Raw genomic sequence first — 15923 nt, 5'->3', positions numbered from 1 at the left:
GCTTTAAAACATATATTCATATTACATAGATAGCATAGAGAGATTCAAGAGCTAAATTCAGGGTTTAAGGATCTGGACAGTAACTTCTCAATAATAAACTTCTCAGTAATGGCCTAACTTCACCCAGATTTTGAAGACTCTAAGTAGGCTCTTTCTTTTGGGCAAAACGACACTATACTTTTCAAATGGCTGAGACTGCTTCTTATTTTTAATTTCCCTAGGGAGAAAAATGTCTGCTTTATTCCTCCTGTCGTTAACATTCTCATCTAGATTTTTGCATTGATTAAAGACGGTTTCCTTTGCTTACTCATTCCATTTATGCAAACAGCTTACATTTTTCTCACAGAAACATTATGTGATGCAGAGCAGTATTACTCAACCACTGAGGATTCCTGAGCAAGAGGAATTTAGAAATTTAGGGTTGGCAAAGCACCTTCAGTTTCTAAAAGCCATCTTGAGTTGTTGAATATTATTTAAGCTGCTGGTTGAAAATCACTGATATAAGCATTTCTAGAGTCTGCAGGTTCAAAACTGTAAAGCTAGATTAAAATATTTCTGCATCTTATTGCCATTTTATTGTACTCTTCTCATACTGGAAAGTTGAGATCTCGTAAATAAAGACTCTTCTTAGTTATTTGAAACCATGAACTATCATTATTCCTTAATAAACAAAAATCAGCCCACTGGTATTGCTTGTTTCAGTTTCATTTCAAATAAATTCTTCCCAGACATAAAAGCGGAGTTAGAAATTCAAAATCCACATAGGAAGTTTTTATCATCTAAACATCTAGAGTTGAGTGGCAAATTATCCCATGATAGCCTGAAATATACTAATCCCTGGTTCAGTGGTCTTTCAATAAATAACAATCAATGAAGGTGAAAATATGCTCAAAGTTGATTCTAAGTTTTAAATAATCACTTTCAAAAATGCAATTCAAAAGTGTCCTGCACATAGAGAATATTTATGAGTGATATTTCTTTTCACTCCTTACAAGTAGTAATTTAATTCTGATGGACAACACTGGATTTCAATATCATGGTTTTCATTTTTGAAACCTAAAATAAATAATAAAACCTGTTAAATATGTATTAATACTGCCAATCAAAAATATTGTATTTAAATTTAAAAATATAGATTTGTAAAATAAAAATACCTCATATCTATAGTTGAAAAAATTGAAGAGCAGTGGAAAAAGTAGAAATTTAGAAACATGATCTGGTGATATACTCTAAATAAAGGAAGAAATTTGGAAACACCAAAATTACCAGCATTGACAAATAAAAATTTTTTTAGGAGAATGGCAACAGAGGAGTGTAATAGCCTGGCATCGTCATAAGAATATCTAGTTAAATCTACATAGCCAAAAACATTAATCAGAAAATGTTATGATAGAGGAAAATTTACTTAATTTTGAAAATAATATCACATAAGCACTTTATAAAATCAATAATGGTATCAATCTCCTTATTAGGAAAATTTTAAGGATAGAGAAAAATCTTTAGAATGAAACAGTTTGTTCGGTTGGCTGTGAGTCTGGACAGAAACTCAAATTCTGTGTCCCAGATCTTCTCTTCCACAAGAGCAGTTCATCAGTAGGACTTCTATAATGTCAAGAAAAAAAAATTGATAATAACAAGTGTTGGAGAAAATGTGAGAAATATGAACACTTTATTTGTGGTGGGAATGTAAAATTGCTCATCTACTGTGGAAAACAATTTGGTGTTTCCTCAGAAAGTTGAGTATAGAATTCCATATGATCTAGGAATCCCACTTCTAGGTATACACCTAAAAGAAATAAAAGCAAAGATTTGAACATACATTTGCACATTATGTTCGCATCAACATTATTCATTCATTTTCAGAAAATTGTAACATCACAAGGGCCCATCAAGAGATGAAGGGATAAACAAAATGTGGTGTGTGTATCTATATAAACACGTATAATGGAATATATTATATTAAACCTAGACACAGTTTTAGGTTTGTTTGTTTTTCATTAGGTTGTTCTGTAAATAATATATTGGGATACCATGGAGAGGTCTGATGATAGTAAGCAAGAAGCTTCTTTATAAATGGTGGTTTCTAGTGAAAGGGGAAAATACGTGAAGACAAAGGCAAGCAACAGGACCACCATGAAGTACACGGTGCCTTTTAAGGTAGCAGTGATGTGTTTCAGAAACAGGTACTTTCCCACTTTTGAGGGCACACTCTAGTAGTTTCTAGGGGAGTTTTCCTGGTTTGGTGCATTATTTTCTCTTTCATTCATTGCATGAGAGGTATTTGATTTAAAAATCTCTGTCTTCTAAGCAGATTTAATTTTGATCTATAACTCATTTCATGTAGGGGCAGGATCAGGGATTAACTGACTTTAAAGCACTGATCTCCCTCATTTCATAAGTGCATGCTGCATAAATGTGTGTTCTTTCATTAGTACCATTAAAAAAAGGGTATTGGGCAAATAGGCCCATTTCCCTTTTCCCTAGTCATCCTTGTTTTCACTTTTAATTGGGTTGTTTTTGTTGAGTTATAGAATTTCTTTATACAGTCTGAATATTAAACCCTTCTAAAATATGTGATTTCCAAATATTTTCTCCCATTGTTTAGACAGTATATTTATTTTCATGATGAAGTCCTGAATGTACAAGTTTTTTATTCTGATGAAGCCCCATTCATCTATTTTTTTTCTTCTGTTGTTTATGCTTTTAATGTAAAGTACAAAAAAATTGTTGCCTAACATAAAGCCTGAAGATGCTTACTGATGTTTTCAATTAGGATTTTAAAGCTTTGGTTCTTGTGTTTAGGTCTTTAATTGATACTGAGTGTATTTTTTATAGGTGGTGTAAGATATGGGTCTATCTTTATTCTTTTAAGTATGAAGATCCAGTTTGCCATGTATTTCCCCATTGAATGGACTTGGCACCAGAATCAAAAATCAATAGGCCATAGATATGAGGTTTATTTCTGGACTCTGACTTAAATCCCATTAGTCTATATGCCTGTCCTTGCATCAGTATCATGCTGTTTTGATCACTGTAGCTCTGCAATAAATTTTAAAATCAGGAAGTGTGAGTCCTCCAACTTCTTTCTTTTTCAAGATGATTTTAGTTATTCAGGGTCACTTCCCCTTCCACATATATATGATAATTTGCTTTTCCATTCTGCCAAGTAAGCTGTTGGAATTTTGATTGGGATTGCTTTCAATCTGTAAACTGCTATGGGTAGAATTGACATCTTCATGATGTTTAGTCTTCCAATTCATGAACACAGAATTTCCTTCTATTTATTTAGGTCCTCTTTGATTTCTTTTAGCAATGAATCATAGTTTTCCATGTATGAGTCCTTTACATTCTTGGTTAGATTTATTCCTAGATATTTGATTCTTTGTGGTGCTTTCATAATGAAATTTTTTTCTTGATTTCTTCTTCATATTGTTCGTTACTCATGTATAGATACTATTGATTTTTGTGTGATCTTGTATCCTGCCACTTTTCTGATTTTGTTTATTATCTCCAGTAGCTTTGTTGTGGATTTTTCAGGGCTTTCTGAAAACAGGATCATCTGCAAATAGGAAAGGTAATACTTCTTCCATCCCAATTTAGGTGTCTTTTATTTCTTTTTCATTTTCTTTTTCTGGAATTTCTCTGGCTAAAACTTCCACTGCAATATGGAATAACAGTGATAACAGTGGGCATTCTTGTTTTGTTCCTGATCTTAGAGAGAAAGTGTTCAGTCTTACCATTAAGTAGGATGTTAGCTATGGGTTTTTCATATATGCCCTTTGGGTCAGTCTGTCAAAGGGGTGCTGATGCAAAGTACAAAAAATCTGTTGGCTTTTATAAAGGGTATTTATTTGGGGTAAAAGCTTATAGTTCCAAGGCCATGGAAAGTTCAATTCAAGGCACCACAAGAGGTACTTTCTCAGCAAAGTCAGCTTCCATGTGTTGAAGCAAGATAGAGGGCCATTTCTGCCAGGGTCCAGTTTTCCCCCTGGACTTCCTCTTCCTCTTGAGCCTCCATAGGCTCATCTTCCTCCTGATCTCAGCAGCAGACTGGTATAGGGCTTCTCTCTCAGGGCTTTCTATATCAGTCTTGGCTCTCTTCCCAAGGTCAACTGTAAACTACCAGAGAAAAGATCTGTCTCTCCCTGGGGCTTTAGTTGTTTAAGCCTTCTCCTTTCTGTCACATGACAGGATCAAAATGACAAAGTTCTGCTCTCTGTTTCTTCTTGCACTGTATTCTGTGTGAATGTCCATTTATATCATATCCACTAAGAGGACAGGTACTCAACCTGAGTCATGTTTTACTGATGTGGTCAAATAAAAAAAACCCTAATCTTGAGCAGATGTAGCTCAAGTGATTGAGTGTCTGCTTCCCATGTATGCAGTCCCAGGTTCTATCCCCAGTGAAGCAGGCTAGTAAGACAGGGAATCAATTGATGGATCTGGAATCTGGCAGAGAGTCCACATGGACATCAAAAATCCCTAAGATGGCTGCTGGAAGACCCTCCCCAAGATTTTGCCACTCAGAAGACTTCCTCCAGAAGCCAGGAGAAGCCCTGGATATTCCCCAAGGACTTTATCATTGGGTCTTTCTGGGAGATTGATAGGATAAATAAGCAATCAAAATGGTAAACACCTGGAACTCCTCCCTTGTCATTAGCAAACGGGTGGGATAATTAACAGTTCAAAAAGTGGTGCCAGGCCTAAGTTTGCTCATGTCCTCTCTCACCTGTGGACCCATCCTGCCCTCTGCACACTGCTCTTGCCATTTTTCCACTACCGTATGATCACATAAGTAAACCTAGGGTTTTATAATCTATAATAGGAAATTACAGTCTGTAAATCAGCCCACTTTATCACTTTTCAACCCCTTCCTCTCTACTTGGGACACCTGATCTGTTATTTTCTCCCATTTCTCCCACCCTGCCTGAATAAATTACTAGCCTAACTCACCTGGCATGCTCATGAAATTCATTTCTGCAGCATAGCCAAGAACCTAAATAAAGTCCAGTAACACTAGTATCTCCTAAAAGAAAAAACAAACAAACAGAAAAACAAACAGAAAAAAAAAACAACTCTCATTGGGGAGCAGATGTAGCTCAGTGGTTGAGTGCCTCCTTCCCATTTATGAGGTCCTAGGTTCATTCCTTAGTACCTCTTTTTTAAAAAATCCCCAATCTTAATGTGTAATCTAATCAAAGACCTCTCAGCTGATTTTAATACAATCAAAAGGTATCTTGCTCCAAGGAATTGATTAGATTACAAACATAATCTTTCTCTCTTTGGGATTCATAAAATAATCTCAAATTGCCACACTCTTTAGCATGTTGGGAAAGTTTCCTTCTACTCCTAGTTTACTAAGTATTTTATTTTTAAATCAAGTAATTTTGTTGGATTTTGGCAAATGCCTTTACTGCATCATTTGAGATGACCATGTGGTGTTTTTCTGTCATCTATTAATGTGGTTTTACACATTATTTGATTTTCTTATGTTCAACCACCATTGCATAATTGGGATATATCCCACTTGATCATGGTGTATTATTGTTTTAATGTGCTGTTTTATTTGGTTTGCTAGTATTTTGTTGATTATTTTTGTGTCTATAATCATTAGAGATATTGGTCTATAACAGGGATTCTTAACAAGGGGTCCATGAGCTTGAACTGAAATTCAAAAAAAATCATTCTTGTGGGGACATGTTGGTGCAGGTGTGATATATTTATTAAATAATAGACAGTATAGTGTGGACTTAGTATGGGGTCCATGGTTTTCAACTGATTGGCACAGAGATCTGTGGAACAAAAAAGATTAAGAACCCCTTGTCTATAGTTTTTTCTTGTGGTACTTTTATCTGGTTGTGATATTAGGGTGATGTTCACCTCAAAGAATGCATTATGTAGTATTCCCGTCTCTTCAATTCTTTTGGAAGAGTATGAACATTCTTGGAATGTTTAGTAAAATTCATCAGTAAGCCAGCTTGGGAGGTTTTTCATGACTGATTCAATTTCTTTACTTGTTAGTGGTCTTTTGAGATCTTCTATTCTTCTCTGGTCAGTGTAGGCAGTTTGTGTGTTTCTAGGAATTTGTCTATTTCATTTAGGCTATCTAATCTTTCTTAAAATCTATTTTACCTGATATTAGTATAGTCCTAGCTCTGTTTTGGTTACTATTTACATATTACATATACTTTTTTCATCCTTTCACTTTAAACCTACTTAGGTATTTTAACTTAAGGTTTGTCTCTTGTATAAATATAATTGGGCCATATTTCTATAGCAATTCTGTCAATCTCAACCTTTTCACTGGAGGGCTTCATCTATTTACATTTAAAATGACTATAGATGAGGCATGACTGTCTTCTATTTTCCTATTTGCTTCTTGTGAGCTTTATATTACTTTTGTCACTCAATTCTTTAATTACTGCTTACTTTCATATTTATTTGATTTTTGTTTTGTAACATTTTGAGTCCCTTCTCATTTCCTTCTGTATATATATAACTTAAATATAACATCCTAAATCTATAACAATACCATTTGATTTCATACCAACTTAATTTCAATAGCATATACAAGCACTGTTCCTATACCCCTCAGCACCCCTCCTTCTTGTTGTACTTGTTAGAAGTATATCCTCATGCATCATAAGCCAAATCCATAGATTCATAATTATTCCTTATGTGCATTCATACTTTAGAACCTGTAAGAAGTAAAAAGTGGAGTTACATAGAAAATATACAGTGCAATTGCACTAGCATTTATAATTACCCTTATGGTTACCTTTCTTAGAAGTCTTAGGCTACTTTGATCCACTGTCTAGTGTCCTTTTCTGTCTCAAGAATACCAGTTAGCATTGATTGTAGGGCAGTGGTGACAAGCTCCCTTGGCTTTTGTTTATGTGGGAATGTGTTAGTCTCCCACTCATTTTTTAAAAACAGTCTCTCTGGATGCAAAATTACTGGTTGGCAATTGCTTTCTTTCAGTGCATTAAATATCTCACCTCACTGCCTTCTTGCTTCTATAGTTCTGATGAGAAATTGGCACTTAGTCCTATTGGGGGTCCTTTCTACATAAAACATGACTTTTCTTTTGCCACTTTCAGAATGTTCTCCTGTCCTTGGCATTTGACAGTTTGACTACTATGTGTCTAAGCATGGTTCTCATCAAGTTTATCCTGTTTGGACTTTATTGGACTTCTTGAATGTATATATTTGTGTCTTTCATTAAATTTGGGACGTTTCCTGTCATTATTTCTTTGAATATTCCTTCTGCCATTTTTTCTCTTTCTTCTCATTCTGGGACTCCATAATGTGTATATTGGTATGCTTCATGGTATCCCACAAGTGTCTTTGGCTCTGTTATAGTTTCCTTGGCTTCTTAAGCAAAAAACATGCAATGGGTCAGCTTAAACAATGGGAATTTATTTACTAATCATTTAGAGGCAAAGAGAATTTCAAGGCATAATCAAGGTAATGCTTTCTCCACAAAGACAATGGTGTTCTGGGCCTGGCCTGGCTGCTAGCAATCTTTTGTCCTTAGCTTGTCACATGTCAAGGCACATTGTGGTGTCTCTGGCTCTCTTCCTTTTCATCTCTGTTCCATTGATGTTCAGTTTCTAGTTGCCCTATCAGTGGTTTTCTCTCTCTGTCTGGATTTCATTCCACTTATAAAAAGACTCCAGGAATAGGATTAAGACCCATCCTGACTGGGTTGGGCCACACTTTAACTGAACTAACCTCATCAGAAGGTCTTACTTACAATGGGTTTACACCCACAGGAGTAGATTAAATTTAAGAATGTGTTTTTTTTTACAATACATGCAACTCCAGACTATCACAGGCTCTGTTCACATTGTTCTCTTTTTTTTCCTTTCTCCTTCTCAATCTGAATCATTTCAACTGTCTTGTCTTCAAAGTCACTAATTCTTTTTGCTGCCTGTTCCAATCTGACTTTGATACCTTTTAGGGATTTTTTCATTTATTTTGGTCTTCAACTCCTGTGTTTCGTTCTGTTTATAATTTTTGTTTATTGAGATTTTCTTATTGTTCATGTGCCATTTTCCCGATATCCTTTAGTTCTTCCTCTGTGTTTTCCTTTATCTCATGAGCAGATTAACGACCATTTTTTTAAATGTCTTTTTCTGGCAAGTCCAAAGTATAATTTTCTTGGTTGATAATTTCTGAATTTTATCTTGTTATTTGTCTTATAATCTTTTGTTGCATACCATATATTTTAATAATTTAATCTGTTTTCTCTAGGACTTAGTCCCCAAGATGTTTTTTCCTTAAGTTTGTATCAACCTAGGTATACGATAGATAATTCCTTGAGCACAAGAGTCTAACAAGAACAAAAAACCAAAGTAAAAAGCACTTTTCACATTCTTTGAAAATTGGCTCTGCTTTGACTAGTGTCTCCTTGGGAGTTTAGACCTCCTATCAAGTAGATCTTCCTGAGGCAAAAACAAAATTCAGGTCCTCTCTGTCTTTTCTGTACCTTTCTCTTGTCAGGTTTGAGCTTGCTCATGAAACTTGGGAATGCCCTTATTTATAGAAATCTGAATGTCCCCTCTATTATTCATGAAATAGACTTTCCACCAATTCTGGTAGCTCTGTTGTATGTCTCAAAGTCAGTAATCCCTTGCCTTTGTCTGTTTGAACTTAATTCTTATTCTGCTTTGGGGTCAACAACCTGATTCTGCCTGCAGGGCAAGTTCTGAGAGGGTGAGACCAAGACAAATTTCTTGGTTCAGTCTTTCCAGCTGCCCCCCAGTAGGTTGTTACTAACCACTTAGGGTTACCCTACTCCCTCTGGAACATGGCCAGGAAACCAAAATGGGAACACAGGCTGGTTAGCTCCACAGCACACCAGGAAGGGTTGGAGGTGGGGCTAGAAAGGGCACCAAGAGTTTCTCCTGCCATTTCTAAAGCTATGTTTTCATGAATCTGCCCTCACCCTGATACTGCAACCATTTAATTTTTTTCTGGAGTTTTGAGGAAGATTGTTCTGTCAGTTTTTGCTACTTGTACGAAGAGTCTATTGGGGAACATCACTGTGGATCTTTTCAAACAGAGGTCTCAGACCATAAGATTTTAGTAAAATAATATATTGCTATTCTTATGGCATCTGATTATTTTACTAATAGCAATATTTTCTTATATGAAAATAAAATATTGTTTAATTAAATATCATTTTACCATCTCTTTATGTGTGAGAAAAGTCTTATTTATTAAAATTTTATTACTGTCTACCTCTTTGTAAGAATGGAAAGTGATCAAAATAGGATAAACGTACAGTTAATAGTAAAGATAATTCAAATACTTAAACAGAATGTCCCTCTTAACCCTTTCACAAGGGCAGAAGAATAAAATGACAAAATTGATGAGTGGCATAAATTTAAGAGGAAAGCTTTTCTACTGTAAAAGATGGCATGCAGCTCACAGAAATGCTGGCTCAGCTGCAGGAAAGGCATTTCTGGTCTTCTTCTAGACCTGGACAGATCATTCATTTCCCCAAGCCACAACTGAGTCACACTTTCCAGGCTTTTCGAAGCATCTTTCAGTTTCCCCACCTGGTCCTGTTAATTGTTCCATGATGCAACTAAAACTAATCTCTGGGTGGAATCCAAATCAGTGTTCTCTGCATTTAAGATGACCAAATATGCAGATCTGTACATCTTTTAAAGCTGACTGCTCTTTATCTGATACTTCAAGAAATATCATGTATGTGAGGGAGACATCTGCCTAAACTTCCCAGTAGGATTTCTAGGGAATTCTTGTTATTTTAACACTCCATGCAAAACAATTCTATTTACTCTGTCAAATTTATAGTTTTTTGGTTAAGTGCTTAGAGCTGATGTGTCAGCTCTTTGCTTTCCTGCCTCTAGTACACAAAGTGCAGCTGCTGCATGACAATGTTTTAATGCACTGGGTCAATATGTTTTAAGTCTGGGTTATCTAGTATGGTCTCATCAGCTTGCTTAGCCAACAGGTTCTGGAAGGCCACCGGCAGGACAAGTGCTAAGGCGTTGGGCCCAAAGGCGCAAGGGTTGGCCAACGGCTGGAAACCATTTCTGCATACCTTGAATATCTTTCTAGGAATTGATTATTGAAAGTTCAGAAAAATTTTACATTGAAATATTGCCCACTATCATTCATATTAAAATATTCACTACACACACACAAAAACACACAGAAATTAGAGCCTGCACCATGGTATCTGCTTTTGTGATGCTTCTTGGTAATTATGCCATAACTGAAAACCTATTCACACCACCCCTGTCTTCTTGCCAAGGTCACAATGATTCTTCAAGACTCAACTGAAGTGATTTCTCATCTGTGAGCAAAGTCTAAACCCTTCAGCACCATGAATGGGATCATGATCACCCTCAACCATATTTTTACAGTGACTTGTAGTCCTATAGTATTTCCCATCGTATACTGAAATTTATTATGGGAGAAGCCATATGAAGACAATTGCAAAAGCATTTATGTGCAGAGAGGCATATGTGTGTTAGAATCCCAGATATATAACTTACACACTTACTAGTTGTGTAATTTTAAGCAAACTGTTTAACTTCTCTGAGCCTCAATTACCTCATCTTTAAGGTAGAGCTAAGTAAGCCTATTGTATAGGGTTGCACTAAAGGTTCAATGAGTTCACAGATGTAAAGCACACCACACAGAATCTGCCTCATGTAAACAGTAAAGGATAGTTATAATGAGGAGGATGAAGATGATGGTGATATCCTCTTACTAGACTGTGAGCACCTTGAAGGCTTAAAGTAAACCCTACTCATCTTAGTATCTCCAGGGCCCAGTACCTGGTATGCTACAGATTATCAACAAGTCTTTGTTGAATAAAATAAAATGAATCAGCTATAATTAGCTGTTTAGGTTGTATGACAATAAAATAAAAAGCTTGAGGATAAATTATTAAAGTCTGTATATTGAAGATAAGTGTATGTTTTATATAATAGTTGATAGGTAACCACTAACATTTAAAGCAAAGAAGCAACATGATAAAAAATGATTTCAGAAATGCAGGCAGCATCTTGTAAAACACATTGAACATGTTTTTATTCTATGTATGTAAATAGTAATTTTTATTGGCTTCAGCTGTGAGTTCTCATTTCTCTTTTCGTACATTTTAGGAAATGAGTGAAATTTTAAATTATAGTTAATGATACGTTGGTTTGTATTGTTTTATTTTTTAAATATTGCCAATCTAGGATTTGTATCTCTTTCTCTAGTATCTTTTATATCCCACTGTGCATGTATGTATTTTTTGTGGGTGTGAAAGATGAAGAGAATGTGTGTGAGGTTCATTGAAATGCTTGCAATCACATTTTAAAGCTAAATAACTAAAGAAAAATCACATAGAATTATAATAATTTTCTAGTTGTTATCACAGGGGAAGAAACTTGACAAGAATAGAAAGGTCTCTTGGTAGATTAGCAAGGCATTAAACAACACTTAATTCACATTTCTGCATTAGGAGATAAACATTATTAACTTTCATGCTTTTGATGCACTTAGTACTCTGTAGAAATATCCTTGAGCCTCAGAGGCTATTTACCTTTCCCTGCAATGTACACATGTGTCAGTCTTTAAAGACTTGAAATGCTTGAACAACAAATCCTCTAAAGCAAACACCATGGTATTCTTAAGTGTATCAGTTTGCTAACATGTGTTTAGTCTCTCATTACCATTATTACTACAATAAAAGCAAAATGTCAGCTCACAGCTGGCCTTTCAGTATTTTCTATTTTTAAAAATAGAAAAGCTGGTGATTCTTATACATAAAAAACCAATTTGGTTTAACATGAAATATTGGATTACAATTCTTTAAGGTGGGATTATATCCTTGCCCAATTAACATTTTCATCAGTCATCAACAAAAATTTAACCTATAAGGACATGTTATATTAATGGACATTTCAAGGAATATCAGTTATATACCTTAATATGGAAAATATGGGACTAACACTAAGAAAATATGTCCTTATCGAGCTATAATGTGACCATAACGATAATTAAAATAGTTATTTTACTATAATTTCTTATGAGTTCCACCAAGAATGTTATCAAAGAAATAGACTGCTTCTGGGAGTCAATGGAAAGGAGAAGACAGATCTAGAATGTAGGACTAGAATCCTACCTATTTGGATATATATATATACACTGTGTCAGTTAGAAGGAGAGCTAGTCAGCCAAGAGAAATAGTCACCAAGGCAAATGTTGTGAGTGCCCATGTACACACCATTAGAAGAGAGGAAGCCTGAGGTACCCTGGAGCCACTGATAGATTACACTCAATGAACTTTACAAATAAATATTGAAAAATTATATTTCACCAAAATTGAGAACTTTTGCTCTGTAAAAATTAACATTAAGAAAATGAAAACAAAAGACACAGAGAAAATATGTGCAAAATATATATTGCATACAGTATTGTTAGCAAGAATATATGTAGAACTCATATCTCACTTATAAGATAAAGAATCCAATTTAGGAAAATATCTGAATAGCCATTTCATCAAAGAAGATATATGAATAGAAATGTACACATGGAAAGATGTTTCATATCATTATTCTTTAGAAAATATAAAATAAAATCATGAGATATCACTACATACCCACTAGAATGGCTAATGTAAAAAAGACTTACGATACCCAGTATTGGCAAGGATATGGAAAAACAGGAGTTTTCATGTATTGCTGATGAGAATGTAAAAGTATCACTGCTTTGGTAAACAGTTTAACAGCCTCTTAAAAAATTAACATATACTTACCCTATGGCCTACGAGAAAAGAAATGATTTTAGCATTTTTTTATAGCAGCTTAATTCACAATACTTAAAAACTGGAAGCAACCAAAATATCCATCAAATGCACAGTGGATGAACAAATTTTAGCACATCCATATATTGGAATATTACTCAGAAATAAAAAGGAATAAGCTACTGACACATCAAACAATATGGATTAATTTCAAAAACATTCTAAATGAAAAAAGTCAGATGAAAAAAACTCAATAAAGCTGTTAGAATATTCATAAAAGATTAAAGCCATTTTTACACTATTTGTTCTAATGTAAAAGAAATAAACATTATGTAGAAACTCATAGGGTATAAATTAATTTCAGAAAATGAGGAAATTCAAGTGACAATGAGTAAAACATCAAAAACCACAATATCAATCACTAGTTATAGATTTCTTACGTTTATTTTTAAACTTTAAGAGACCCTGCTGAACTAATTTGGATAGCAAATACTTTACTAATTCACTTTACTAATTATACTTATCTTTAAAACCAAGAATTAAACAGATTCTGATGGTATCTGGAAGGGGATTTTTAGATTATGTGGTAAAGATTTAACAGAATAAGTCATCTGAAGGAAATATGAAGAATAATCTATTATAGGTCAAAGCCATGTTTTCAACCTTGACATCTATCACAGCATAGAATATATTTTAGAGTCCAATTTAACTCACAGGGACTGCTGTAAGACATGAACATTCAACATGCTTGTAGACAGTAGTGTCCAAATACTATCTCTGACAAATAAAAATTCATGTTTAAAAACATGTAAATTTGGGGAGAGAGCATAGTTCAGTGGTTGAGTGCCTGCTTCCCATGTATGAGGTCCCAGGTTTGATCCCTGGTAACTCCTTGTATTAGTCAGCCAACCGGGAGCTGCTGCAAAGTACAAGAAATCTGTTGGCTTTTATAAAGAGTATTGATTTGAGGTAAAAGCTTACAGTTACAAGACCCTGAAGAGTCCAACTCAAGGTATAATAAGAGGTATTTCCTCACCCAGAGTCTGTTGCCCTGTGCTGAAGCAAGATGTCAGGTAATGCCTGCAAGGGTTCAGCTTTCCTTTCTCTCTCTCTATGGCTCCATGGGCCCAGCTTCCAGTATCAGCTGTAGGCTGGAGGGTTTGTATCTTTACTGGCTCAGCTGCTCTGTTGTCTTTATGACATCAGCTATAAACTAACAGGTTTATAATGCCTCATCTCTCTCTGGGGCCCCAGTATCAAGTTCTCCCCACTGCTGTGTCTATGGAACGCGCTCTATTCCCGTGTATCTGCCTCTGTATTCTTAAGTGAGTACCTTTGTCCATTTATATAGCCCACAAAAGAGGCAGGGACTCAACCCTGCATGTTCTAATTATGTGGTTGAATCAAAGGCCTAATCTTAACATAATCAAGTGAACATAAAGCCTTTGAATTTAAATCAATTAAAGGGTATCATGCTTAGAGGAACAGACCAGTTTACAAACATAATTTACACCTCTTTTTGGAATTCATAAATAATATCAAACTGCCACATTCCTTAAAAAAAAAAAAAAACCTGTAAATTTGAACAAAATCTCCATAATTGGATTTTTAGATTCTTCTTTCATGTTCCTATAGGTCTACAGAAGACCTTTTATTATATAATTTCTTTCACCATAACAACAAAAATTGATTTTTTTGTCTCTTTACTTTATCAGTTAATTTCTTGAGGACATATCACTAATATTTGTATTGCCAATATATATATCACAGTAAAAATATCTGTCATATTATGAGACAAATAAATGAATGACTATGGAAAAGAGGGGAAAATTGCCTGTATAAATTCTTGGCACTACTCATATCCTTCTCTAGTTCCCAGTAAACAATCTACAATTAAAAATCAAACTAAAGAGGAATTGATACATACATTTCTCAATCTGACCCAGACTCTCTTCCTTATTTTGTTGTCAATCTATTCCACAAGCAGAAAACCCCAAATTCATTTTAGTTAAAATTAGAACTGTGCAATACTATTTAATTTAGTCAATTTAACAATAACACAGCCTAGTAAATTCATACTCTATTTTAGTTGACCTATTATTTTTGGTATTATTCCCCTAAATAAATTTTTTTCATGGGAAACATTAGTTAATACAAAAATTGGATATAGTTAAAATATTAGACAATAATACAGAAAGTATATCAGTGAGATTATACATTTACTCACTTTTTAAAGTCTTTTTACACTACTAGGATCATTTTTTATGTGTGTGACAAAAAGTAAAACATTTTTTTCTGAATATCTAGGATACACACAGCAGCCTAAGAAAAAGCTAATGTTCATTAAACTAATATTCATCCTTATAATAGTATAGATTGTGAGGTATGCCAAAATTGTGTATTATAAAAAATGTAATCATATTTGCACAATTTATCTTTGCCAATTAAAAAACTATTTTGAAAAGATGAAACTCTTAAGACATAATCTTAAGAATGCATTTGTACAATCAATGCAGGTACAGTCCATTCATTTGAAGATTGCTGGTCCAGAGACTTTACTATGGCAAATACTTAGCAAAGCAGTCATTATTAAATCTTGTTTCTGAGTTGAATCAATAGTCATTGATAAAATGCCTTCAGAAGAGCATGTATCATTTTGTACAATTTTGAAAGTGCTACTTTTGATAATGTAGCAGTATCTTTAACCTTTTTGGAAGAAAAACAAAGTGCCTTATTGTTCCTATAATGACAGAAATGACAATTATTAAACTCTATTTCTAGAAAACCAAACCTATTTTTCCATTTACACCTTAATATCAACACAATTACTTTGCTTTGAAGAAAAGAAAAGGTGGCTTTCGAATGTCAGAGCTTAGATTAGTTAATCTCTACAAGAAAGAGCTTTTCTTTCAAGGCTTAATTTTAAGGAGTTTGATTTGGAGCATTTTGAAAAACTCTCTCAGGAAATGATATATATAAATAGAGAGGTACTCATTTATAGAGCTGGGTTAACTAGCCAAACATGCTAATATTTTAAAGACACTAATCATATTAGAAAGCGCAGTAAAAGGATATTAAGCATCAAGTTGATAGCAATGTATATAATTAAAACCATTCTTTGGAGTTCTTCAATAAGCATATAATTCTA

The 15923-nt window shown here is 34.3% G+C and overlaps 1 long non-coding RNA gene and 1 pseudogene across 1 annotated transcript in view; both read right to left on the bottom strand.

Moving 5' to 3' along the window:
* LOC139436490 (uncharacterized) overlaps positions 1-13904 on the bottom strand; it is a 56067-nt gene extending 42163 nt beyond the window's left edge. The window contains exon 1 of the long non-coding RNA XR_011645751.1: positions 13812-13904. This is a non-coding gene — a long non-coding RNA (uncharacterized lncRNA). The remainder of the gene's footprint in view (positions 1-13811) is intronic.
* On the bottom strand, positions 9309-13521 carry LOC101434715 (COMM domain-containing protein 3 pseudogene; annotated as a pseudogene).
* Positions 13905-15923: the final 2019 nt, after the last annotated feature.

This window comes from Dasypus novemcinctus, chromosome 15 (assembly GCF_030445035.2).
Source record: "Dasypus novemcinctus isolate mDasNov1 chromosome 15, mDasNov1.1.hap2, whole genome shotgun sequence".
Lineage (NCBI taxonomy): Eukaryota > Metazoa > Chordata > Mammalia > Cingulata > Dasypodidae > Dasypus > Dasypus novemcinctus.
Note: the sequence above shows the minus strand (reverse complement) of the source record. Positions and strands in the feature narration are given on the sequence as shown.